This window comes from Bufo bufo, chromosome 6 (genome assembly GCF_905171765.1).
Source record: "Bufo bufo chromosome 6, aBufBuf1.1, whole genome shotgun sequence".
NCBI lineage: Eukaryota > Metazoa > Chordata > Amphibia > Anura > Bufonidae > Bufo > Bufo bufo.
In genome coordinates, this window is record NC_053394.1 from 239,442,893 (window position 1) to 239,470,842 (window position 27,950).

At 42.6% G+C, this 27,950-nt stretch overlaps 1 protein-coding gene across 15 annotated transcripts in view; it reads right to left on the bottom strand.

Annotated features, from left to right (window-relative positions):
• Nucleotides 1–27,950, bottom strand: part of LDB3 (LIM domain binding 3) — a 217,348-nt gene that overhangs the window by 148,554 nt on the left and 40,844 nt on the right. The window lies entirely within an intron of this gene.

The window sequence follows — 27,950 nt, forward strand, 5'->3', positions numbered from 1 at the left end:
GCTCAAATAATGATGAACTTTATAACCCAAAACAGTAAGAAGACAAAAGCTGTGCTACTTTACAGAGAGCCATGGGGGTACCGCTTTATGCAGCCATCATATGTATAGCACTGTAAGTATATACTGGTCCTTGGGACTTAAAAACAAATTTCTAATCTCAACATACCACATTAACAAGCACACTTCCACCAGTTGAATTCAGGACAATTCAAGGGCTATTTCTGCTGTAGCAAATGACTGAATTTCTATAGGATGTATTGTTCCATGCTGACCATAGGAGTCTAACCATCGACAGACTGATTTCTTATATGAAGGGGCAGTAGAACTCTACAAAACTCTATGGCTCCTGATTTTTTTTCTCTGTATACTGCCATGGGGTCAAGGCTTTGTGAAGGTTTTCTGCACAGTGACTCAACAGAATGTCTAATACCTCCAACTTGATCACAGGGCTAAATGTATTCTGAAGCCAGTCTAACTCAGAGGCCCACCTCTGGGACCAGCATGTATTGGGATATCGGGGGTCCCTGGTTCTATAGCAGTAAGTACAAGGGTAGCACGAGTAACAGCTGCTATGGGGCCCAACAACTAAGAGGGCACGTATCCACTGAGGCATAAGATACAGTTAGTGGTTTATAAGTGTAAAAGGTGCCATGGAAAATTTAATATGACCCTATTCTAAATTTTATTATGGAGCCTCATGATTACCTCTGCTGTTTGCTTTTTCCCTTTTGTTAACTATTACTTTTTGCATTCTTATACCATGACATCACTATATTATTCCTGTACTGTGACATCATATATGCATTAGGCCCCATTCACATGACCGTATTTTTGTCCGCATCCAATCCGCATTTTTTGTGGATTGGACATGGACCCATTCATTTTAATGAAGCCGCAAAAAAAATTGGACAGCACACTGGGACATCCCTGTGTGTATTATGCTAATATTGTGGCATTATCCATCTCAGACATTGATGGCATATTATTATGCCATCAATGGCCTAATGAGAACAGCATAAACCTTTAGAGTGTGCACTATCCCTATACTGTGACTTCACTGTGCACATTATTCCATTATTGTTACATCACTGTGTACATTATCTTTGTACTGTAGCATCACTATGTACATTATCCCTGTAATATAAAATCAATGTGTTCCATAGCCCTGTACATTAAGGAAACCATTCATAAGCTCTTCTGAAAATGCTACTATGAGTGGTCATTAGTGTTGAGTGAAGTTTACAAAAATTAGTTTCTGCTGCTTTGCCTAATTTCATAAAGAAATTTGTTTTGTGCCAAATTAGTCAGGAGGTGCATTTCTTTGTTAATTGCGTGCGCAATGATGGTGTCATGCTTCGGGGTGGGAAGGAAACACCACACCGAGCATAGGAGGGAAGAGGAGAACAGGGAATCAGGCCTGAGAACTAAGGAAGGAAAATTGACACCTCCTAGTGAAAATCCTAACCAAAATCCAGACTGACTTCCAGTATGAACAGACCCCAAAGGTACGTGAGTTCATACGCAGGAATACCTAGAGTCCTATCAAGCCCTATAGGATCCTGGTACTAATGGCAGGGACAAAAAGGAAGGATGAACAGGAGTTTCCTTCAGGCCTAATACAAACAATAGGGAAATGCAACACACAGAGCCCAAACAAAATACAAAAGGGAAAGGAAAGACTTAAATTCAAAGGAGCAATGGAAGCACCAGGAACTCAGCCGAGATCCAACCACAATCTATCCAAAGGACCAAACAGAAGCTATAAGCCGCACAGCATTGTGGGAGAAGCAACTTTAAATAGAGAAGGTTAAATTACCCTAATAGCCACACCTGGGGAAAGAAGGTGTGGCAAGCACCAGAAACAACACAAACATCATTTGATCCAAAATAAAAACATGTCAGATCAAACCATGTGTTGCCAGTCTCACCAATCTCCTGGCACCTGTCGCAGGAACGTCCATGACAGACGGGGAATGGTGATTGCGCCACCCCCTGTCAATTAACCCCTCAGATGAAGCATTCATCGCTGATCGCGGCATCTGAGATTACAAATGAGGGCTTTCATGGGTTAGTATATTTAGAAAAAAAACTCATCCATTTGAGTGGGAAGAGGCTGCTGTGGCCATCTTGATTGAAGATCCTGCGTGAAATCTCATGCGGTGTGCGATTACATCATCAAGCTGGCTGGTGTGACATCATACATCACGGCGCACAAGATTTTGCACAGGATCTTCAATGAAGATGGCTGTGGTGGCCTCTTCACACTCAAATGGTAAGGTAAGTATGTTTTTAGGGAAAATTGACTCATTACCACGAAGCACAAGGAAATTTGGCTTCACAGCAAATCAAATTTTCCCTGAAATTCGTATCGAAGTCCACTTCAGATACTTCAATTCGTTCAACCCCAGTGGTCATGATGGCCGAGGGTCCCATTCTAAATTTTGCCATTAGGACCCATGGTTACTTGATAAGCTCCTTGGTTCCTTTCAACTAAAAGACGTGATGGCCATATCCAGAAAATGAATTGAGCTTGGTCAGTTGTTTCAGTGTCTTCCATAGACCTTAATGAAGTTTGGCCACCTCTCTGTTCATTCTTCCCCTGCATATGCTGCTGCTGATTTCTTCGCCTGGCACAATGGGGTGGGCCAGGTTGGTCCTTAGTTTCATTTTGACCCATTATAAAGTTGTAACATTTTGTACCATTGGTGCAGATCATAGGTCTCTGGCCAGAGCTAGAAAATCTGCTGAGCATTCCTTGGGAATCTTCAGGCTCTGATTATTGATAGCTGACTGTACTGATAGTGAGGCTGGGTTTCCACAAGGGGTTAATAATGATGTGCCAGTGTTTTATCTGTAGCTATCAACGCATTGAGTTCCATTTGGGAACACTTGACTTAGTACGGCATGTTTGCAGTGTTGTTAAATTTGCAACAGCTGCTGAGGTACAACAAAGTTCTCTATCCAGCAACATAGAGCAAGGGTGGTGTTGAGCTGGAACACGTTCTTTGCCATGAGGCTGCACCCGAAAACTGGTACAGCTGCATTTAGAAATATGTCCCAGTGTATTTTTTGAAAAAGAGAAGATTTTGTTTGTGCTTGAAGAACACCTAGCACATTTTTAAATAAAATAAACTTGAAATAAACATCAGTGTTCAGAGAGACCTCTATGACAGTAAGTGATAAGGATCTTTGTTAATCCAGAGATCCAGGCTAAGGAAGAAATCTTTTTTGAAAAATGTCAAATACGAATTATTACGATGAATTTATGTGAAACTACACATGTGTAATGATATAAGTCTCTATAGGTTACATGCCAATTTGCAACTCAGAACTGATAACGGTCTTGATTTTACAGGTGCTGAAGCGGTGTGAGGTTTGATAATGGACCCAGTGGAATACAGAGCAGTCATCAACTTCCTTTACTTGAAAGGCCGCACACTAAAGGAGACGTTCGATGAGATGAAAGAGGTTTATGGTGATGATTCCCCATCATATGATGTAGTCAAGAACTGGCATCGTCAATTCAAATGTGGTTGGACTTCGGTGGAAACAGCTCCAATTCCATGTGACCCCACTCTGCTATCGATGAATACACCATCCAGCAAGTGGAGGTCGCCATTTTGGAAAATCGCCACCTAGCCCAAAATGTAAAGATTAGTGTGAGGTCCGTGGAAAAAAGACCATCTTCACATGCATAAGGTATCCTCTCGCTGGGTTCCCCGGCTGCTCACACCTTTCCAGAAGCAGGAACGAGTCGAATGCTCTCAGGCTCTATTGACGATGTGCCATGGATACCAGGAGGACTTTTTCAACAGACATCACACAGGATGAAAGCTGGGTTCAGCACTATGATCCGAAGACTAAAGTCCAGTCGATGCAATGGAAGCATCATGACTCACCATCTCCAAAGAAGGCACATGCCCAACCCTCGACAGGCAAGGTCATGCTCACAGTATTTTGGGACCAGCACGGAGTAGTATTGATGGATTTCCTAGCAAAGGGAACCATGATCACTGGGGCATACTATGCTTCACTGCTGCATAAATTGTGGGAGGCCATCAAAACCAAGAGACGTGGCATTCTCACCAAAGGTTTCCACCTTCTGCAAGACAATGCACCAGTTCACAACTCACATGTTGCCCAAATAGAAGCATGCTCCTGTGGCTTTGAAATTCAGACTTCCACCTCTTTCCAACAATGAAGTTATTTTTGAAGGGCAAGCATTTTCCAGATGATGAGACTCTGATTTCCGAAGTCACAACACGGCTTTTGGAGCAACCTGGCGACTTCTACAAGTGAGATGTTTACAGTTGCATAAAGTGATGGGAGAAGTGTGTGTCCCTAGGTGGCACCTATGTAGAGAAGGACTAATAACTGTGCCAAGTTTCATTGCTCTCAGTCCACAGGAAGTGGGTCAGGGGAAATCTTTAATGAACGCCCCTCGTATTATGATATAAAAATAAAAATGTTTCTGTAGAATGTAAACATATTAATTTAATTGTCTTTTATTTACTACTTCTCCAGTTTTGAGAGTCTACAGTACACTACTCACAAAACATTAGCGATATTTGGCTTGTGGGTGAAATTTCAGGATAAACCTAAAATGCACTTTTTGCACAACTTTTAGTTTTCTAGCAAGGAGCTTAACGGTAAAATTCACAACCGGTGTTTGATCCATGAATTGCCCATTAAATTTCTTGGTTCAATTAGAATTGGTATTTAAACAGTCCTCCTCATCATGCTCTTCATATTTTGACATCATGAGACCAAGACAATACCTAACAATTGAGCAACAGTACCTCATCATTGCGAGGCTTCAAGCAGGATGTTTTCAGATGGAAGTGGCCACTGAGCTTAGAGCGTCACAGAGTGTCACAGCAGGTTGTAACAGAGAGACTTGAAGAGTCACAGAAAGGCATATAAGTGGATGTCCTATGACCACATTCCACACTGATGACTGCTTCATTGTGAACAATGCCCTGCTGAAGCGGATGATGAATGCCACACATCTCCAGGCACATTTAAGGGAGGTAAGAGGCACCCAAGTGTCACGTCAGGCCATTCTAAACCATTTATATCAGTGCGGTCTGCGTGCTAGATGACCTACAAGGCTACCTTACCACACCACCAGGCACAGGCATCATCGTCTTGCATGGGGCAGGGAGAATCTACTCTGGACGATGGACCAGTGGGCCCGTGCTGTTCACTGTTGAAAGTCGATTCATGCTGAGCAGAAATGATGGCCGCCAATTAGGGGCGGACACAGACAGCAGAGGGCCCCCCCAACCACACATATAGAAATAAACATAGGCCATAGGTAAAGATTAATACAATGAGGTGTGGCAGCAGAAGGGACCCCAATTTGTCATCTTCCCACAATCTTACAGGAAGAGGAAGGGGTGATCAGGGGCATCAAAGATAGTAGAGACTCTTTAGATACTGTGGTGCGTATTAATGTCCCCTTTTGCCAGCACACAGTAGTAATATCCACATTGTGCCCCCTTCACAGTAGCTATCGACAGATATGTACCCCCTCACAGTAATTATGCCAAGATATGGGCCCCATCACAGTAGTTATACCAGATTATTTGCCCCTCACAGTAGTTATGCCAGATATGTGCCCCCCTCATAGTAGTTATGCCAGATTATGTGCCCTCTAACAGTAGTTATGGGCAGATATGTGCCACTCACAGTAGTTATTGCCAGATATATGCCCCCTCACAGTAGTTATGCCCAGATATGTGCCCCCTAACAGTAGTTATGAACAGATATGTGCCCCTTCACAGTAGTTATGCCAGATATGTGCCCCCCTCATAGTAGTTATGCCAGATTATGTGCCCCCTAACAGTAGTTATGGCCAGATATGTGCCACTCACAGTAGTCATTGCCAGATATATGCCCCCTCACAGTAGTTATGCCCAGATATGTTCCCCCTAACAGTAGTTATGCCCAGATATGTTCCCCCTAACAGTAGTTATGAACAGATATGTGCCCCTTCACCGTAGTTATGCCAGATTATATGCCCCCTCACAGTAGTTATGAACAGATATGTGCCCCTTCACAGTAGTTATGAGCAGATATGTGCCCCTTCACAGTAGTTATGCCCAGATACCTGCCCACCACAGTAGTTATGCAACATTATTTGCCCCTCACAGTAGTTATGCCAGATTATGTGTCCCTCACTGTAGTTATGATGCCAGATATGTGCCCCCTCACAGTAGTTATGACAGATTATGTGCCCCTCAAAGTAACTGTGACAGATGATGTGCCCCCTCACAGTAGTTATGCCCATATATATTCCAACTTCACAGTAGTTATGCAAGATATGTGCCCCCTAACAGTAGTTATGGCCATATATGTGCCCCTCACAGTAGTTATTGCCAGATATATGCCCCCTCACAGTAGTTATGGCCAGTTATGTGCCCCCTCACATTAGCTATGGCCAGATATGTGCCCCCTCAGAGTAGTTATGGCCAGATATGTGCCCCTCATGGTAGGTATTGCCAGACATATGCATCCTCACACAGACCTATTGAAATGAACAGGTCAGGATTCAGTCTGGATGATATGCATTTAGACAGAAACACTTCCAGTTTAGGGGTTATTAAGACTGGTGTCTAAAAGCCGGTCTTACTAAATGACCCCTGAGTGTCTGGACAACAATTTTAACCCATTTACACGACACGGACCATATGTATTTTGTGATCTGCAAATTATGGATGACGCCCATGTTCCATCTGCATTTTTTGCAGATCTATTAACTAGCCTGCACGTATACAACATGTCACATTTTCTATCCTTTGTGGAACAGACATACCAATGCAGAAAGCAAATGACTTCCATGTGCTTTCTGCATCTGTATGTCCGTTCTGCACAAGATGGAAAATGTGACACGTCCTATATTTCTCTACAAAATGCGGACTGCAGACCCATTTAAGTTAATGGGTCTACAAAAAATTATGGATCGCACATAGACCACAAACATATCTTGCCGATCTGCGGACCGCAAAATCCATTAGATCTTGTTAATGTAGCCTCACAGTATGTGGGTAAGGGACAGTCACAGGAGGGCCAGAGGGTGACAGGTGGGATGGGTAGGCTAAAAAAAAACATACCAAGTCAAGTTCAGTGTCTGATAGAGACAGTGGGCACTGGGGCAGCCTCCGGTCCGCACTCACTTCCTCCTAAGTTGCTGCAGGACTCACACATTAAGCACCAGAAGCGCTCAGAGAGGACTGGATGTGGGCAGGGCTACCACCAGGGGGTGGAGCTACCGCGACATTAGATGCGGCGGAGCTACTGACATTACCATATGGGAGGCGGAGCTACGACGCAGTTAAGTGGCTCAGCACAGGCCTGTTAGATCATGTGCTATTTTTATAGAGCAGGTTGTTACGGATGTGACAATACCAAATATGACTACTTTTTCTGGTTGCTTGTTTCAGTTTTACATAATAAAGCATTTAAAAAATATATATAATTTTTAGTGTTGCCATATTCTGAAAGACATCGTTTTTTTTATTTTTTGGGCCACAGTCCTATGAAAGGGCTCATATTTTTTTTTCGGTATGAGATGACGGTTTGATTGTTGCTATTTTAGGGTGCATATGACTTTTTGATCGCTTGGTATTACACTTTTTGTGATGTAAGGTGACAAAATGTCTTTTTTGACCTTTATTTTTTTTCTGGTGTTCATCTGAGAGGTTAGGTAATATTTTTATACAGCAGGTTCTTACGGATGCGGCGATACCTAATATGTATACTTTTTTAAATTTATTAATGTTTTACACAATAACAGCATTTTTTAAACAAAAAAAATCATGTTTTAGTGTCTCCATATTCTGAGAGCCATAGTTTTTTGGGCTATTGTCTTAGGTAGGGTCTCATTTTTTGCAGGATGAGATGACGGTTTGCAAGTAGTTAGTAGGGCTACACCATGCATGCCATATCATTCGTGCTTGCGGCATGTCCGGCACTGGAGCAGCCGTGAAGCGGCCTCCGCAACCAAGGCGATTTAAACCCTCACAAATTCTGCCCACGTCCTGGCCGGCCAATACAATGGCGGATGCCTCGGAAGGGGAGTGCCTGGCTGACCCTCCCCTGGTACTCACGCCGCTGTATCAATAATGAGATCGCCCGGATGAAAGAGGAATAGGTGAATCCTCATATCATACAGGAAGAAGGGACCAGAAGAGGATAGTGTGCTGGCGTAAAGGGGGAGCATATATTACTGATTATGGCTGGATTAAATGGCCAAGTAGTCCATAGTCGCACACAAAAAAAACAAAGGCCACAACTGTAAATAAAAAAATCTGTGCAACACAAAGTGCCTCACCATAGATATGCTTGTTACCTGTGAGCAGACAGCAAGCATTAGCTCACTTACCAGCAGCAAACAACATCTGATGGAGTGTCCTGATCGAGTAATACAATGATGGCATTTGCCATCCAGATACAAATTAACCCATCAGTCGTATCAGTAGTAGCAGTATCAGCTTTCATAGCTGCCTTCATATGTGTCACCTGCCAGCGCAGATGAAAAACATTGCGTGAGATAACACATGAACCGATGGCATTGCCATCAAAAATCTGACTGAACCATCAATTGTCCTAGTCATCATATTGATACTTCCATGACTGCTCTTTATCTATGAGTAGCCATTTAAACAATGCTATGATATGTCATTCTGGTGCTGACGAAATACAATTAAACAGGCAACACAAAATACTGTGTATTGTTCATGGCGGGCATGGTGTGAATATATTCAATGTGCAGCGACCAGAGTATATTGTGTGTGTTACTATATATAATGCATGGGGGGCTTTGCTATCACGCCACACCTACCTCTGACCCAGCCAGTAACCAAAAACTGGTCTGGAATCGGGTAGTAGGTGGATGGGACTGATTACAAAAAACACACAAATTAAATATAATCATTCAGGCCATTAGGACGCACAATCCCGAGGCGGAAGGTCCACTGTGCCTCCTTTTGTAGGAGACGCTTATCGAGTTCCCCCCTCGGGCTGATGGTCTAATAATTTCAATCCGTTGGAACTTAATCAGTCCCAATTCCCCCGCATGTTGCTTCCCTATGTGACGCGCAAAGGGTGTATCAGACCCATTGCGAATGTCATTTAGCGGTTCACCGATGCGTCTCCTGAATTCTCTCAGGGTTTTACCAACATATTGAGCACCACAAACACACGTCGCTAAATAGACAAGACCCATAGACTTGCAATTGATGAAGATCCTAATTGTATATGTTCGAGAAGTATGTGTACTCATGAATGTCTTGTCCTTAAGAATGGAACTGCAGGCGATTCATTTGCCACATTTAAAAGTGCTTCTTAGTGGGTGACTTAACCAGTGAGATGAACGAGGAGAGGGTTGATACGAATGCGAATAGTTTCTGATTCTTCATTACGTAGTCGTTGATTGAGTAGGGATCCCCTTTCACAACTTAGAGTATGTTGGTATGCTCAGTTCAGAACTGTGGTGGGATATCACCGGACCTGAAATCTTTGCTTGAGATCGGCTGCGGCTAGGCGAAAGTCCTCCATGGAGGAACAATTACGCCGTAGCCGCAGATACTGCTCCTTCGGTATTCCTCGCTTAAGTGCCATCAGATGGTGACTATTCCAACCCAATAAATTGTTGTCTTTTTACAGAACAGTCGGGTCCCAATATTACTATCTTTTCCCTTGTAAATCGTAAGGTCTAAAAATGTAATGATTGATGAGTGAGCCTCATAGGTAAAGACAAGGCCCCAGTCATTCTTGTTAAGAACACCCACAAAGGAGGCAAAAGATTCAGCATCGCTCTTCCAAAAGATAAGTACATAATCAATGTAACTTAACCAAAGTATAATCGATGATGCCCAGTCTTTCAAAGCCAAAGAGTAGTGTATGTACCACAGGCATATAGCCCTGTATCTAAATACATTGACCAAGGCAGTTTAGCTTGCTTATGTGTCTCCTGCAGCTATAGCCCTCGTGTGAACAGCATATGAAAATATTTTCACATAGAGGCCTATACTTTATAATGTATATAAATCTTTTTTTCTATATATTTTTTTCTATTATTTTTTGGTCTTTACATTTTTGGACAGTTTTCTGTTTTAATAGATTTTATGTGTTTTTTGAAAGGAAGACTATAAAACTGGAACTGATCTGAATACTGCACATCCACAGTATAGTTAGCCAGCAAATCATCTCCGATGATCCACCTTAAATTGCAATTAGTGAATAAACAAAAGACGGCCATGCAGCATGGAGAGAGAGAGAGATGATGAGTATCTCAAATGTAGCCAGCACACAAACATGTTTGATAGGCTGCTTAGTGTTCCCAAGACAATGTAGTATTTATATCTCCTGTTTCTCACAGATCTCACAGGACCAGTACTGCATAATGCAAGGGACGCGCTACTTCACTTTTACTAGACGGCAAGCAAACTGAAGTACTTGTAGACTTACAAGTATCTTCAGGTTAATTCCTAAAATATTTTCTATAAGTACATAGCTAGCATACTGCAATGGTCATAAGTCTAGCAGGCAGTGCTAATCTAAGTGTCTGAACCTGTATGTGGAAATACTTCACAACTCATCACTTCATGGAGATTTATTAGCAGTTTTATGCACAAGTAGCATGCTTGGACTGCCAGAATATTTGGCTTTCCTTGTTCTTGCAATACAATGTATAACCCATGGGTTTTCTGGAGAAAGAGCAGCCATGTTTTTCTTTATCTCATATGACACTTTATAATAATAATAATATTTATTTATATAGTGCCACCATATTCCGCAGCATTTTACAAATTCAGAGGGTTCATGTACAGAACAAAAGACATCACGACATAACTGGCTAATATACAACTGAAACACTAGGAGTGAGGGCTCTGCTGACAAGAGCTTAGAATCTATGAGAGTTTATTGGGTTGTTGTTTTTTTTAAATCAGGAGCTTAAAGGGGTATTCTGGTTTTTAGAAGTTATAGATAGATAACTATAACATCGGTGGAGGTCCCAGCGTTCTAACAACAGAAATGCCTCTTTAATAAATTACCCAAACTGTGAAGCCCTTGGGCTACAGTGCAAAATTTGTAACACCACTTACTGTGTGCCATGTTCATTTTTTGCAGAATTGATATTGGCTTCCCAAAACCAATTACAATTCTGGTGTATGAACCAGGGATGCCATTTTGTCGTTGACTGAATGTGGGCATGGGTTCTTTGGTATGATCATGACTGGGAATCACAAAAAAATAACTATATATATATATATATATATATATATATATAGAACAAAGAAATCGGACTGCACTCCAGTTGTATCTTCGGTGAAAAAAGGTTTATTCACCCGTAGGTGGCACAAGCGACGTTTTGGCTCGCATATGAGCCTTTCTCATATGCGAGCCGAAACGTCGCTTGTGCCACCTATGGGTGAATAAACCTTTTTTCACTGAAGATACAACTGGAGTGCAGTCCGATTTCTTTGTTCCGTATCAGTGGGTAAGCACCAGTTACCATACTCGGACAGTGCACCCTTTCTACTTGTTTTCTGGCTTGGTGGTGCTGCTGGTAATTTTTTTCTAAATATATATATATATAGAAATCTAGAAGTAAATAATGTCTTTGTTCAACATGGTGTCAAGAAACTTTGGTGGATGGGTAACATATTCTGTTTAATTTGACTATGGAACCCTGGAATGGACTACGTTTACACTTGATCTTCAATTTCCATCCCACATGGGGCACTGCACTAGATGCCATGGTCAATTGCAACCACAGTAAGTATCTTAGTGATGAAACCCCAGGAACTCTGCAGTGCTGGTGCCTGGACTGCTCCCCTATGCCAAGACTGAGGGAGCCATTTGGTTGCTGTTGCAGCCTCAGGCCTTCTGAAGGCTCTGAGGACTGCCACAGCAAAGTAAATCAGTGGCTCTCCCATAGGCTGCTGTAATGTTAAATCATTGCAATCTATGGGAGAAGCAATCAGACAATCACATGTTAAAGTCCCCTAGGGGGACTTAAGCCCTTTAGAACCACAGCCCTACATGTGCAGCATAAGTTCAGGGTTTAAAACTGCAGAACAGCAGACCCCAGGAGCCAATTGTGACCACAGCAACTCTCAGGGGCCCAAAAGTCTTCCCCGCATGGAGATTAACAAATGAAAATTGCATTTTAACATCACATAGGGAACATTAAAAAAAAAAGTTTTAAAAAATATTTAAAAAAATGTAAAATATAAAAAAACTTCCTCTTCCCCAAACTAAAAATAAACAGTATAAAAGGCATTGCTATGTCTCAAAATGCCTGTACTATTAAAATATGAACGTATTTATCCCATATGGCGAATGTCATAATGGGAAAAAAAATTAAATGGATAATTTTTGTCCCTTTACTTCCAAAACAAAATTAAATAGAAAGTGATCAAAAAGTCATACAGACCCCAAAGTGTAATCAATAGAAACTACAGATCGTCACACAAAAATTAGATCTCATTCAGCTATGTAGAAATAAATATAAAAACATTATTGGGATGCCCGTGATAGATGCCCGTGATAAGAAGATAGAACAAAGAACATAGTCCTACCACTTTACAAATCGCTAGTCAGACCACACATGGAGTACTGTGTACAGTTCTGGGCTCCTGTAAACAAGGCAGACATAGCAGAGCTGGAGAAGGTCCAGAGGAGGGCAACTAAAGTAATAACTGGAATGGGGCAACTACAGTACCCTGAAAGATTATCAAAATTAGGGTTATTCACTTTAGAAAAAAGACGACTGAGGGGAGATCTAATTAATATGTATAAATATATCAGGGGTCAGTACAGAGATCTATCCCATCATCTATTTATCCCCAGGACTGTGACTGTGACGAGGACTGTGACGAGGGGACATCCTCTGCGTCTGGAGGAAAGAAGGTTTGTACACAAACATAGAAAAGGATTCTTTACGGTAAGAGCAGTGAGACTATGGAACTCTCTACCTGAGGAGGTGGTGATGGTGAGTACAATAAAGGAATTCAAGAGGACCTGGATGTATTTCTGGAGCGTAATAATATTACAGGCTATAGCTACTAGAGAGGGGTCATTGATCCAGGGAGTTATCTGATTGCCTGATTGGAGTCGGGAAGGAATTTTTTTAATTGGCTTCTACCTCACAGGGTTTGTTTTTTTTGCCTTCCTCTGGATCAACTTGCAGGATGACAGGCCGAACTGGATGGACAAATGTCTTTTTTCGGCCTTATGTACTATGTTACTATGTTACTATGTAGTGTATGACAATGCAAAGAAAAATATGTTTTTTTTAAGTTTTTATTTTTTAAAGTATTAAAACACAAGAAAATGTATATAAATGTGATCGCTGTAATCATTCTGACCTGAAGAATAAAGATCAGGTCAGTTTTACCACATAGGGAACATCGTAAAAAGGAAAGCCCCCAAAAACTGGCGTAATTTGTTTTTGTCCCCCAATTTCACCCCATTATTTTCCAGCTTCCCACGACATCACATGTAACATAAAATGGTGTCATTAGAAAGTACAACTTGTTCCTGAAAAAAATAAAATAAAATGCTTTATGATTGGAAAATAAAAGTTAGGGGCAGGGGGAAAAAATTGGCTTGGTTCTTTGGATTTTCTATCTGCTGGAGGTTTGTTACAAGCATCTACTACTCTTTGGTGTGACACAGTGAGAGGTTTGGTCTGGGAAAACAGGTATTTTCCTCCCAGCATGTGCTGCTGGGCTGATTTACAGCCAGGTGAGGTCAAATAGCGGACTGGATTTTAGGTGCCGATCTGGGTTTTGGCAGCACCTGGCTGTCTTTAAATAGGCAGCTGGGCTCAGAAACTAGGTCTCTGTGTTGGCATCTGGGAGCCTTATGTCTGGATGAAGGCTTGATACCTGTTTGGCGTGAAAACAGGTTGGTTCTGCAATGCTCAAGGAATCTTTGAGGCAGAATTGCCGCATGGTGTGAATTACCACCAACACTGCAAGGTGACTTTTTGCTTGTTTATGACTGCTTGTTTTGTCACTTGCCTAAAGTGTGAATAAAACACTGAACTGTTTGATCCAAAGAACTTGTTGTTGCCTCTATACTGCATCCGCTAATCCTGTATACCAGAGCGAAACCCGACAATTGGTGGAGGATGCGTGCAAGAGCAGTGAGGCTGGCGTAAATGCCGATATATTTGGTTTCTGCATTTTTCAGGTACGGTTGCATGTCGTACATTAAACCAGCTGTATTACAACCAGTGCCCACGACAAAATGGAGGCTGTTGTTAAAGGCCCTCATGGATGCTAATCTGCAGCAGCGAGAGACGAACCTGCAGCAATGTGAGGCAGCAGCAGAGAGAGAGACTAACCAGTTGATACTACAACACATGATGGCTTTGCAGACAGCAGGAGCAACCCCGAGCATCCACAATGCCAGGAAAACAGTCCGTGCTGCGATTTCTAAGATGACCCCAGCAGACGACATAGAAACCTACCTGACGATGTACGAGAAAGTGGCCATCAGGGAAGAGCTATTCCGTGACCAGTGGGCTGAGGTCATCGCTCCGTTCCTGGCATCCGATTACCAGCGGGTGTATTTCAACTTGCCGGACAATCAATCGGCCGACTACCAGAAAGTCAAGGGTGAGATTCTGGCAAGACTGGGGGTGAATGTGTTGGTCCGAGCCCAGTGGGTGCATCAGTGGGGGTTCATCCCGACTGAGCCTGCAAGACCCCAGTATTATTACTTACTTTACCTCTTGCAAAAATGGCTACAGCCTGACGTCCTGAGTCCCACTGCTATGCTGGATCGTCTGTTAGCCGATATGTTCTGGAGGGCTTTGCCATACCCTCTCCAGCACTGGATCAGTCGGTGTCTCCTGGCAATGCCCTTGAGATGGTGGACCTGGTGGAATGCTATGAAGCTACCAAGAATCTAAAGGAGGGTTCTGTCGGGAGGGGGGGTTGGCAAACATCAGAAATCTCCACCCCAGGCCTGAAGATTTGAGCCGATAAAACCCACCCGGGATGTACTTATGGCAGACCTGGCTCCAATAGTTTGCTGGCGGTGTCAGGAGCCTGGCCATGTAAGGGCTGACTGTTCCCATCGGGTTGAGCCCATAGACACTAACTATGGCTACCGTCAGTCACTATATGCTAGGAAGCTGTGTGCAACGGGCACCCCAAAGTCTCTAGATCACAGCCAGGTGGAAGTGGGAGACACTCCGGTGGAGGCTCTGCTGGACTCAGGGAGTCTGGTGTCCCTAGTAAGGGCTACCCTGTTGCGGTCCACTGAGTATACTGGCCGGAAAGTCGGGGTGATGCGCATCTGTGGAGACTTAATAGACTACCCCACCATGCTGGTGTCTCTAACCACAGTGGCCGGTAGATGGACCCACGAGGTGGCTGTCGCCACAAATCTACATTATGAACTCATAATAGGGAGAGACTTCCCGGGCTTCCCGGCACTGTGGCCTGCTATGAGAGTGACTGATACCCATGAGACAGGGGTAACCCTAGCAGAGTGGCCCGGGTCAGGGGGGAGACCCAGAACCCTGGGAACCCCAACCCAGGGGTAGGGGTGACCGCCACTTCTGTGGAAGAGGGGGAGACAACCCTGCTAAGCGTGATGGTGGGCTATTACATGAGGTTTGTTCCCCACTTTGCTAATCTAGCTGCGCCCTTGACAGGACTCTTGAAGGGACACAAGTCAACGATGGTTCGCTGGGATGATTGGGCGGAAGAGGCTTTCTCTGCTTTGAAGTCGGCCCTGTGCGGGTCCCGATTTTGGTGACGCCCAACTTCAAAAGGGAGCTTATGGTACATAAGTAGGCCTCGGTGCTGTACTGTCTCAGGAAGTCAACGGGGAGGAGCATCCCGTTGTCTTCCTCAGCCGTAAGCTCACCTCAGCCTAGACCCGGTATAGTATAGTGGAGAGAGAGTGCCTGGCTATCAAGTGGGCACTAGAATCTCTCCGCTATTATTTATTGGGGAGAAAATTCCGCCTGGTGACTGACCACTCCCCTCTCAAGTGGATGAGTCAGGCCAAGGACATAAATGCCTGGGTCACCCGATGGTTTCTCTCCCTACAAAACTTAAAGTTTTCGGTAGAACACAGGGCAGGCCGGTTACAGGGAAACGCGGATGCCCTGTCCCAGGTACACTGTCTGGCGTGTGTTGACCCCCTCAGGGTTGAACAAAGGGGGCAGGGTATGTGACACAGTGAGAGGTTTGGTCTGGGAAAACAGGTATTTTCCTCCCAGCATGTGCTGCTGGGCTGATTTACAGCCAGGTGAGATCAAATACCGGACCAGATTTTCAGTGCCGGTCCGGGTTTTGGCAGCACCTGGCTGTCCTTAAATAGGCAGCTGGGCTCAGAAGCGAAGTCTCTGTGTTGGCATCTGGGAGCCTTGTGTCTGGATGAAGGCTTGCTACCTGTTTGGCGTGAAAACAGGTTGGTGCTGCTATGCTCAAGGACTCTTTGAGGCAGAATTGCTGCATGGTGTGAATTACCACCAACACCGTAAGGTGAATGTTTGCTTGTTTATGACTGCTTGTTTTGTCACTTGCCTAAAGTGTGAATAAAACACTGAACTGTTTGATCCAAAGAACTTGTTGTTGCCTCTATACTGCGTCCGCTAATCCTGTCTACCAGAGCGAAACCCCACATTGGGTAAAATAATATTTTCTGACATTGATTTAGATCTTAACCCCAGTTAATTTCAAGTTGTGCCCCCTTGTTCTTTTATTGCATTTCTTATTAAAATCTCTTCCCTCTTGAAGCATTTACATATTTAAAGATTTCTATTATGTTGCCCCTCTTTCCTCCAGGCTATGCATCTACATTCACTGTGGTTAGTGGAATGTGCTTTGTTAGATATTCTCACATGACAGGATGGATGTTGAATCACCCTTAGGAGCCATGAAATATATCTATTGATTCACTCATCAAATTAATCTCAAATGACAGACTTGACCCAGCAAGCTGCATGTTTGAGGTCCTCTCTACTCTCTACTGTTAGTTCTTTAGATTTTCTATCTGTTATAACTGTTTAATATTCAGCAATTACAATGTTCTCCATAACTGATAAATTTTACACCAATTGCATCCAGGGCTGGTTGAAAACATTGGTGAGCCAAGAACATTTCTCACAGTGTCCAACAGAGTAGTACAATTTTTCTTTCAAAGATAGTTATGACATTTCACTTGGAACATGTAAAAACAGTTGAAGAGGGTATGGAATGATATCTGTATGTCATGATTAGGACCTCGTCCTCCCTGGAAAATTTTCAGACCATTACACATTTAAAAAAAGAGCTAACACCCTACTGTACTAGAGAGAAAGTATTAATGCAGGCCACAGCATAATGTAAGAAACCTGCTCATTACAGATGTCATATTAATGTATTGGAAGCCCCACAAAGTGGCTCAAACCCAGATGGCCCTCTGTAGTGTCTTAGCCATGGGTGCCTCCCAGAATAAAGGCCCCTTTACAGGTGAAACTTAAAAAATTAGAATATCGTTGAAAGTTCATTTATTTCAGTAATGCAACTTAAAAGGTGAAACTAATATATGAGATAAACTCATTACATGCAAAGGGATGATTATGGCTTACAGCTTATGAAACCCCAAAGTCACAATTTTGAGGTACCCTTTGCTCAGGGGATATGGATTAATTAGCTGACTAGAGTGTGACACTTTGAGCCTAGAATATTGAACCTTTTCACAAAATGTTTATTTTAAGCTGCATTAATGCAATTCCTTTTAATTTGTATTAATGAAAGCGGATTGCCCTACATAAATAGGAGCTGCTGCAGAAACAATCAATCTGCTTGGGGATGGGCAATCACAGTAATGATCACTGGTCCCCATACAGAAGAGATGACTGCTGCATGTATATGCAGCTCTCACCTCCACTCAATATCAGACAATTATAAGGAAAGAAAATGTTGCTTCTGATAATTTACCATGTACAGATGAAACTCAAAAAATTTGAATATCGTGCAAAAGTCTTTTTAGACTTTTGCACGATATTCAAATTTTTTGAGTTTCATCTGTACATGGTAAATTATCAGAAGCAACATTTTCTTTCCTTATAATTGTCTGATATTGAGTGGAGGTGAGAGCTGCATATACATGCAGCAGTCATCTCTTCTGTATGGGGACCAGTGATCATTACTGTGATTGCCCATCCCCAAGCAGATTGATTGTTTCTGCAGCAGCTCCTATTTATGTAGGGCAATCCGCTGCCCAGAATTTATGTTTTTGGTATCTGCATCAATGATGGTTTCACCCAATAAACAAGTGTAAAGATGGAACCTTTAAATGGGACAATTATTGTAAAACAGAGTTCATACAAAAATCTCCGATAAACGTTGATGTAAAGGGTCCTTATTAACTTTCATAGATGCCCTCCAGAGAGTCTTTCACAAGTTCACCTAGAGTGCTTCTAATAAAATCAAAAAATTATTTGCCAACAGAAATGTCTTCCTGCCCTTCATTGTTGTGACCTTTAGGAAATAACTTTACAACAGTCAAAACATCTGTAAGATGTAGAATGCAATGTCGACCAGTAACAATAGCTTCTTGACTGTTGGCGTGATATTTCTTATGAACAGGAACTGGGTTATGTTATAAAATTACTAATAGTGGCTACTGTGTGACACAGATACTAGTACTTGAAAGCCCTACTCTTGGACTGCTGATACATACTTAGACAGATGCTTGTAAAGTGATAACAAAAACCTTACTCTAACTTGGAATTGTAGCTTTCTAACAGGAAATAGTTTTCCACTTAGACTATGGAAACAATATAGCACTATCCTATCACAAGGTTCTTACACGTTATTTTACCGCACATTAAAGGCTTCTTCCCATGCTGTCATTTATGGCATGTTCACAGGATATGCCATAAATGTTTGATACGCGTGGATACAACACCTATCTTATCTATTCATTTCTATGGGAGTTCTGAAATAGCCCAATAAGCAGACTGGGTTATTTTTTGGAAATATCATAGAAGTTAATGGAGAGAGCTGCACATGTGTGGTCTCCTCTCCATTCACAGCAGTGGTGAGATATTGTTAAAGGGACCTCTGTTGAGATAGATGGAGGTCTCAGAGGTGGAATCTACACCTATCAGACATTTATTAAATATCCTGTCAATTAGGCCGAAGGCACACGGCCGTGTTCCGCGGCCGAGAGCGGTCCGTGGTATGCCGGGCTGGATTCCTGTTCAGAGCAGGAGCGCACGGTGTCATTGGTTGCTATGATGCCGTGCGCTTCATGCCGCCACTGCACTACAGTAATACACTATATGAGTGTATTATTGTACTGCAGCGGCGGCATGAAGCGCACAGCGTCATAGCAACCAATGACGCTGTGCGCTCCTGCTCTGAACAGGAATCCAGCCCGACATACCACAGACCGCTCTAGGCCGCGGAACACGGCCGTGTGCATGAGGCCTAAGTCATACATTTCTACATAGGTCCAGATGGGAATATCTCTTTTTAATTGGATTGATCAACTATATCTTCAAAGAAAACAGTGTGAAATTTTGAAATTGTATTCATTATTTTGCCTTTCAAGACATTACAGGAGTGGGTTTGGATATTATCATTGGTCTAAGGGCTTGGATAAAGCGTTTCATAGGTCATGCCCATAGTCTATGAACCCATTCTGCACATCTGCCCGCCTCCAACTTTACACAGAGATTTTTTCTCCACAGATCCATATAGAATGCATGGAAAAGTGAGATCCTCCATCATACCCAAATATGCCATATTCTCACCAAAATAATAATTGTCTATGGCACATGCATGATCATTGTTCAAAGACACAGTGATCAATTCTACATCAAGCTGATACTTGGACAATGTCAGACTGAGATACCTTGGACCCACTAGAGGAAATGAACCTGAGTGGCCACCATTATATATGTCACTTTTAAAATATTATTAATCTACTAGCAGATGGACCCGGCTTCGCACGAGTATATTTCATCTATTTAATTCAATGTTTGTGTGTGTCGTTAAAAGATAGAGAGTATCCACTATAACAGTGACATCTACAGTACCCCACCCCTTTAACAGTGACCTGTACAGCGGTCTGTCCCCTTAACAGTATTGTTTAAGTGGAGCTCCGCACACTCAGTTGGCTGGTGCCAGCAAGGACTTGGTAGTCGTAATCAGGGAAGAGAAGATTGCGGCACACAAGAACTTCTTTGCAATTTCATATCATTTATTAATTTGACATCATTATATTTGACTCATGATCCAGTTAAATTATGCAACATCATAGCCACTTTTGATAATCGTGCTGACCGGACGTTTCGATCCCAAATGGACCTTCCTCAGCGGTCTAGTTATCTATAGTGTAATGATAATATAGATCCAATTAGAAACTAGACATATATGATCAAAATATGATGAGGAATAGCATAGAAATAAACACTTAAAGGAACTTTCATCCAGAGGTAAAGCATGTACGGTAAATCGGATAGTGGTAAGAGATGCCTAGAGTAAAAGGAGTGTGAAGGCCCCAATATTAAGGAATGGGGATTAAGGGGTGAGAAGGTAATTAGTAAGTCGATCAAAGGGAGAACAGGATTGCTCGGGAGAGTCAGCAGGCATAGATGTAAATATAGAAACATATAAGGATATATATCCAGAAGTGGATAGTGTCCCTAAAGTATTATCTGGTTTTAGTGGCTTGGAGGTATGGCGTGCTGGATCACAGGACGCTAGCCTGTGAGCGCGGTGGTTTTAAGCCTGTATGGGCTGCTTGGAGTTCTGATCCTGTGATCCAGCGTGCCATACCTCCAAGCCACTAAAACCAGGTAATACTTTAGGGACACTATCAACTTCTGGATATATATCCTTATATGTTTTTATATTTACATCTATGCCTGCTGACTCTCCCGAGTAATCGTGTTCTCCCTTTGATCGACTTACTATTTACCTTCTCACCCCTTAATCCCCATTCCTTAATATTGGGGCCTTCACACTCCTTTCACTCTAGACATCTCTTACCACTATCTGATTTACATGCTTTACCTCTAGATGAAAGTTCCTTTAAGGCCTATTGCACACGACCGTATGGCTTTTTCAGTGTTTTGCGATCCGTTTTTCACGGATCCGTTGTTCCGTTTTTTGTTTCCGTTGTGTTTCCGTTTCTGTTCCGTTTTTCCGTTCCGTTTTTCCGTATGGCATATACAGTATACAGTAATTACATAGACAAAATTGGGCTGGGCATAACATTTTCAATAGATGGTTCAGCAAAAAACGGAACGGAAACGGAAGACATACGGATGCATTTCCGTATGTGTTCCGTTTTTTTTGCGGACCCATTGACTTGAATGGAGCCACGGACTGTGATTTGCGGGCAATAATAGGACATGTTCTATGTTAAAACGGAACGGAAAAACGGAAATACGGAAACGGAATGCATACGGAGTACATTCCGTTTTTTTTGCGGACCCATTGAAATGAATGGTTCCGTATACGGACCGTATACGGAACGCAAAAAACGTCCAGTAAACGGGAAAAAAAAACGTCCGTGTGCAATAGGCCTAAGTGTTTATTTCTAATGTTATTCCACATCATATTTTGATCATATATGTCTGGTTTCTAATTGGATCTATATTATCCTTACACCATAGATAACTAGACCGCTTAAGAAGGTCCATTTGGGATTGAAACATCCGGTCAGCACGATTTTCAAAAGTGGCTATGATGTTGCATAATTTAACTGGATCATGAGTCAAATATAATGATGTCAAATTAATAAATTATATGAAATTGCAAAGAAGTTCCTGTGTGCTGCAATCTTCTCTTCTCTGTCCCCTTAACAGTAACATCCACAGCGCCCTCCCCTTTAACCTCTTGGGGACATAGGGCATACAGGTACGTCCTGATGTCCCGGTACTTAAGGACACAGGGCGTACCTGTACGCCCTGTGTATTTCCGCTCACCGACGCGCGGCGAGCGGTGATCGGAACTGGGTGCCTGCTGAAATCAATCAGCAAGCACCCTGGGACAATGCCGAGGGGGGTCCTATGACCCCCCTGTATCGGTGATCGTTGCGAATTAACCCCTTCTATACCACTGACCGCGGCATAGAAGGGGTTTGTGTTTGAGTGAGCCCATTGAGTCCCCGCGCTGCTGTGGCTGGAACTTGATGTCTCAGAAGGCAGCCCGATGCCGTGCAGAGGCTGCCCAATGCCTTGCACGGCATCGGAACCTTCCTTCTACGGGAGCCGAGGAGATCCAGTCTCAGGCTGGGTCTCCTAGGCAACCTGTAAGGCCTCATGCACACGACCGTTGTTCGGGTCCGCATCCGAGCCGCCGATTTGGCGGCTCGGATGCGGACCCATTCACTTTAATGGGGCTGCAAAAGATGCGGACAGCACTCCGTGTGCTGTCCGCATCCGTGGCTCCGTTCCGCGGCCCCGCTAAAAAAATATAACATGTCCTATTCTTGTCCGCGCTTTGCGGACAAGAATAGGCATTTATATTGGCAACATGGGCGGCTTCCGTTTTTTGCGGATCCGCGGTTTTCGGACCGCAAAAAACGGAACGTTCATGTGCATGAGGCCTTAGTGTATGACTATGTCATACACTTACAGGCAATGCATTACAATACAGATGTATTGTAATGCATTGCAGAGGGAATCAGACCCCCAAAAGTGAACATCAGAAATAAAGTAAAGAAAAAAAAAGTTAAAAAAAGTGTTTTTAATAAAATAATAAAATTAATAAAGTAAAAAAACGAAAATAAAAATCCCCCTTTCCCCTTATTTTATAATAAAAAACAGAAAAAAAAAACCACACATATTAGGTATCACCGCGTCCGTAATGATCGGCTTTATAAATATATCACATGATCCACCCTTTCCGATAAATACCATAAATAAAATAAAATAAAAACTGTAAAAAAAATAAAATTGTCACCTTACATTACAAAAAGTGCAACACCAAGTGATCAAAAAGGCGTATGCCCCCCAAAATAGTACCAATCTAACCGTCACCTCATCCCGCAAAAAATGAGCCCCTACCTAAGACAATCGCCCAAAAAAAACAAAAAACTATGGCTAAGAATATGGAGACACTAAAACATAATTTTTTTTGTTCAAAAATGCTGGTATTGTGTAAAACTTAAGTAAATAAAAAAAAGTATACATATTAGGTATCGCCGCGTCCGTAAGAACCTGCTCTATAAAAATATCACATGACCTAACCCCTCAGGTGAATACCGTAAAAATAAAAACGGTGTAAAAAAAGCCATTTTTTGTCACCTTACATCACAAAAAGTGTAATAGCAAGCGATCAAAAAGTCATACGCACCCCAAAATAGTGCCAATCAAACTGTCATTTCATCCCACAAAAATCATACACTACCTAATAATTTCCACAATAACCCACCCCCTTAACAGTGACCTCCACCATTCCCGGCCCCCTCAACGGAGACCTCCACAGCGACTGCCTCTTTAACAGTGACTGCCACAGTACCCTGCTCCCTTCACAGTGACCTCACAGTACCACGCTGCCCCTTTAATAGTAGCCTCCACAGTCCCCTCATCCCTTAATAGTGACCTCCATAGTGCCCACCCCTTTAACATTGACCTCCACAGTGTGCTCCCCTTTATTAGTGACCTCCACAGTACCCTGTCTCCTTAACAGTGATTTACACAATTAAAATGTGAGCTCCACAACAACCCGCCCCCTTAACAGTGATCTCTACAGCACTCCTCCCCTTAACACTGATCTCCATAGCGGACCGTCCCCTTAACTGCGACCTCCACAGCAGCCTGCCCCTAGGGTGGCCAGAGGCCCGGTTTTAGGCCGGACAGTCCGGCTTTCAGACTCCCTGTCCTCCGTCCGGCGTAGGGCCTGGACGCACACAGGGATGTCCTTTTGAACAGCTCACTCTCAGATATCAGCACTGTGCTGTCTGAGTGTGAGCTGCAGAGAGAAAGTCACCCTCTCTCCCACTCCTGCAGCTGACAGAAGTTGATTTTTTCAATCCCCGTTGGCTGCGGAGTGGGGGCGTGACCAAACCGGGTCGGGGTGTGACTTAGTGGTACCTGGGGGCAGGGTTTTTAAGTCCACCTGCCCCTGAACTGTGACCTCCACAGCGCCCTGCCCCTTTAATGGAAATCTGTCACCAGGATAATGGCTATTGAAGTAAAGCCATGGCCTAATAGCATTTAGTACCTTATTTCCAGATGTGCCTTTGTTTCAGCAATAGATGTTTTCTATCTTCTGAAAATCCAGTTTATTTGGTATGCAAATGAGCCATTAAGGTGCCCAGAGGAGCATCACTCTTGCAGGAAGGAGCCCAGGCACGCCTCCTGCTAGTGCCCAAGCCCACACTCATGCTGGGAGCAGGGAAAAGGGGGGAAGAATTATGGCTTGAATCTGATGTAGGGGTGGGTGGACACATTATGGCAGGAGGCGTGTCTGGGCTCCTTCCTACAAGAGTGACGCCCCTCTGGGCACCTTACTGACTCATTTGCATATCAAATAAACTGGATTTTCAGAGGATAAAATACATCTATTGCTGGAACAAAGGCACATCTGGAAATAAGGTACTAAGTGCTATTAGGCTATGGTTTTACCTAAATAGTGATTATCCTGGTGACAGATTTCCTTTAATTCTGACCTACAGCAGTGAAGAAAAATGGCTGGGTTGTTATGAAAACCTCGGACTGGCCCACAGGGGAATCCACTGGTGGCCCCCTCAGCAAGGTGGGTCCCTAATCTCCCACCCCCGCACAAGTGGCACATAACACATTAGATCACCTGCACTACATACATATATTCAATGTACAGCACCTCAACCAGCCTATGTTCATATAAAAAAAACTTGTTAGATGATTTATTATATTTGAATGTATCCGTACGGTTTGCCCCCAAAATAAATATTAGTGGTGGGTCCTAGGTACCCCAGTCCAACACTGCCTGCAAGCTTCTATTGGCTGATAAGGATTATGTGACCAGTCTTCTATTGGCTAATGCATTTTTGGGGAATATCTCAAGGACGGTACGAGACCGGTCTAAAACCTTCCCGGACACCTGATGTACCTGTGTGCCAAATTTTGTGATTGTAAATGCGATGGTGCGGATTCCTTTAGTGGACATACACACATACACACACACACATACATACACTCAGCTTTATATATTAGATGTTAACAGTAATATCTTATTAAGTATTATTGAGCTTTCCTGGTTCCTTGCTAGTCAGAAGATGTTGACACCAATTACATGTTAAAATTAGCGGGGAAAAATATTCTTTCCCTTAACCTATTATAGCTCTAAACAAAGCAGAAAAAGATTACATTTTGTTGCTAATTCCAATATTCCAAAACCTAATAAAAAACTCTGTATTGTATATCAGGTGTGATCAACACAATCATTTCTGTAAAGCAGCATTGTCATCAATGGGAGATGCCTCACTAGTAAGGTCAGTTTGAGCAGCACTGCCCATGAGAATTGTCCCTAGAAGCAAACTGTCTTCTCACAGACTTTTGAGACCCATTTCTGTGTTAAAATCGGAGTAACAGGTCTTCTGTTAGGCCAGTCCAACTCTTTTTTTGGGTGGTTCCTGAATTTAAACTCTGACTACAGTGTTTTATATTTTAAAAAAAGTCCACTAATATTTTAATTCCTCATAAACTAGAGCACACACAGTTTTATTACATTAAGTAAATGACCATTATATACCTATTTATAATGTACATGTAATGTACTTTGCCTTTGTAGAATTTTACTTTCTTACATTATGCCGCAGTGTCCTGTTAGTTTGGCATTCTTGATCTGTGATTCCTTTAAATATTTAGCACTCTTTATGCCTGGTGAAGGTAAGAGTAGGCATCCTTTATCATAAATGTTAATGTCACAGGCAAGTGTAGCACTAATCCTCTTCTGTCACGTGTGGACAAATTGTTCATCTAGTGTTCATGTAGTAGGACTGATCTACTACTCTTATCAGCATATATATAACACAAGCACAACTCTAAGTCCTGCTAACTGCTAGTTTCCCCAGGTCTGATCATATTACACGTTCTTTAAAGGTCACATATGATAAAGAAGACTTGAGGGTCTCCCAAAGGACATTAGTGTGTAATTTCATTATCAGCTTTGTTCTTTACCTATTAAAGAAACTTTTTATGTATCAGAAAGAATATCTTTAAGGTTTATATTCTATTTTTTGGACTATAAGACACACTTTTTGCAAGATTTTTTTTTCTTCTAAAAAGTGCCTGCATCTTATAGTCTGCAGTTAGGGTGTCAGACCTCCCTGACTGCTTCCTTAATAATCTGACAGATCAGGTATACAGTGCTTAGCCCTATCAGTGAGATAGAAATGCATCTGCACACTTCTTTCTCTTTCCCGGCCCAACACTAATCTGTGTGATCAGTGCAGGCTGGAGAGAAGGGTGAATAATCATTTAGCACACGGAGAGGACTGTGAGAAACATAGCCTGTTCCTACCTGAAGGTTCCCATGCTTCAGTGAAAGGAGATTATAACTCTAAGTAACTGCAGTTTGAGGCCATTTGATGATGTCATAATTGGCAGGGGCCAAACCAAAAATATAAGAAATGTTTTATAATGTCTGTACTGCAGAGTACTGTACTGTGTGTGTATATCGCGTGTGTATGATATGCGTACTGTAGGACTGTGTGTGTAATATGCATACTGCAGAGCTTTGTGTGTGTATAATGTGCGTACTGCACTAGTGGGTTTGGGTGTGTGTATAATGTGTTTGCTGCAGACCTGTGCATTTGTATAATGTCATGATCATGGAGAGTAAAAAAATAAAATAATTTTTTTAAAAAAAATTGCAGAACAAGCATGACAGGATACCAGAGACCAATGACAGGAGACACCTTTACTTGGATAGCTACATTTGAGGAGAACACTTGCTATATTATTGTTGGTTTCAATGGTCAGTAAATGGCAGAATAAGGTAAGAGGAGTCGACCAAAACGATTAATCCCCTCTAAGCTAGACCCTTATGTTAGTGACCTGGCCCCTGCACCAGAGAAGGTTTAATAAGTAGAAAATGTTTTTTTCAGTTTTCTGTTATCTAATCCTGGAGTTCATCTTATAGACAGGTGCATCTTATAGTTCAAAAAATACAATAATATACAATACAGTGAGCAGAGACGAGAAATAACCTGTAGAGACAGGATTGTGTGATGGCACAGATTGTGAGAAGGGTTCCCAAAAGCACAGTGGCCTCCATAATTCTTAAACAGAAGAAGTTTGAAACAACAAGGACTCTTCCTAGAGCTGGCTGTCCCACCAAACTAAGTAATCGGAGGAGAAGGGACTTGACCAAGAACCTAATTGTCACTCTGGCTGAGCTTCAAAAGATCCTGTGTGCAGATGGTAGAAACTTCCAGAAGGTCAGCCAACACTGCAACACCCTACTAATCTGGGATTTATAGCATAGTGTCCAGAAAGAAGCCTCTCCTCAGTTAAAAATAATAAAAAAAAACACTTGAAAGTCCATCTGGAGTTTGCAAAAAGGTACCCAAAGGACTCTCAGAGTGTGAGAAACAAGATTATCTGATCTGATTAAACTAAAATTGAACTTTTTGGCCTCAATTGTAAGCACCATATCTGGAGGAAATCAAGCACTGCTCAGCACCTGCCAATATAATCTCTACAGTGAAGCATGATGGTGGCAGAATCAAGCTGTGCTGGTGTTTTTCAGTGGCTGGGACACAGAGACTGGTGAGAGTTGAGGGAAAGCTGAATGGAGCAAAGTACAGAGATATTCTTAATTATCCAGAGTGCTCTGGACCTCAGATTGGGCTGAAGGTTCACCTTCCAGCAAGACAATGACCCTAAGAACACAGCCAATACAAAACAGGGATGGCTTAGGGATTATTCTGTGAATGTCCTTGAATGGCCCAGCCAGAGCCCTGAGTTGAACCCAATCAAA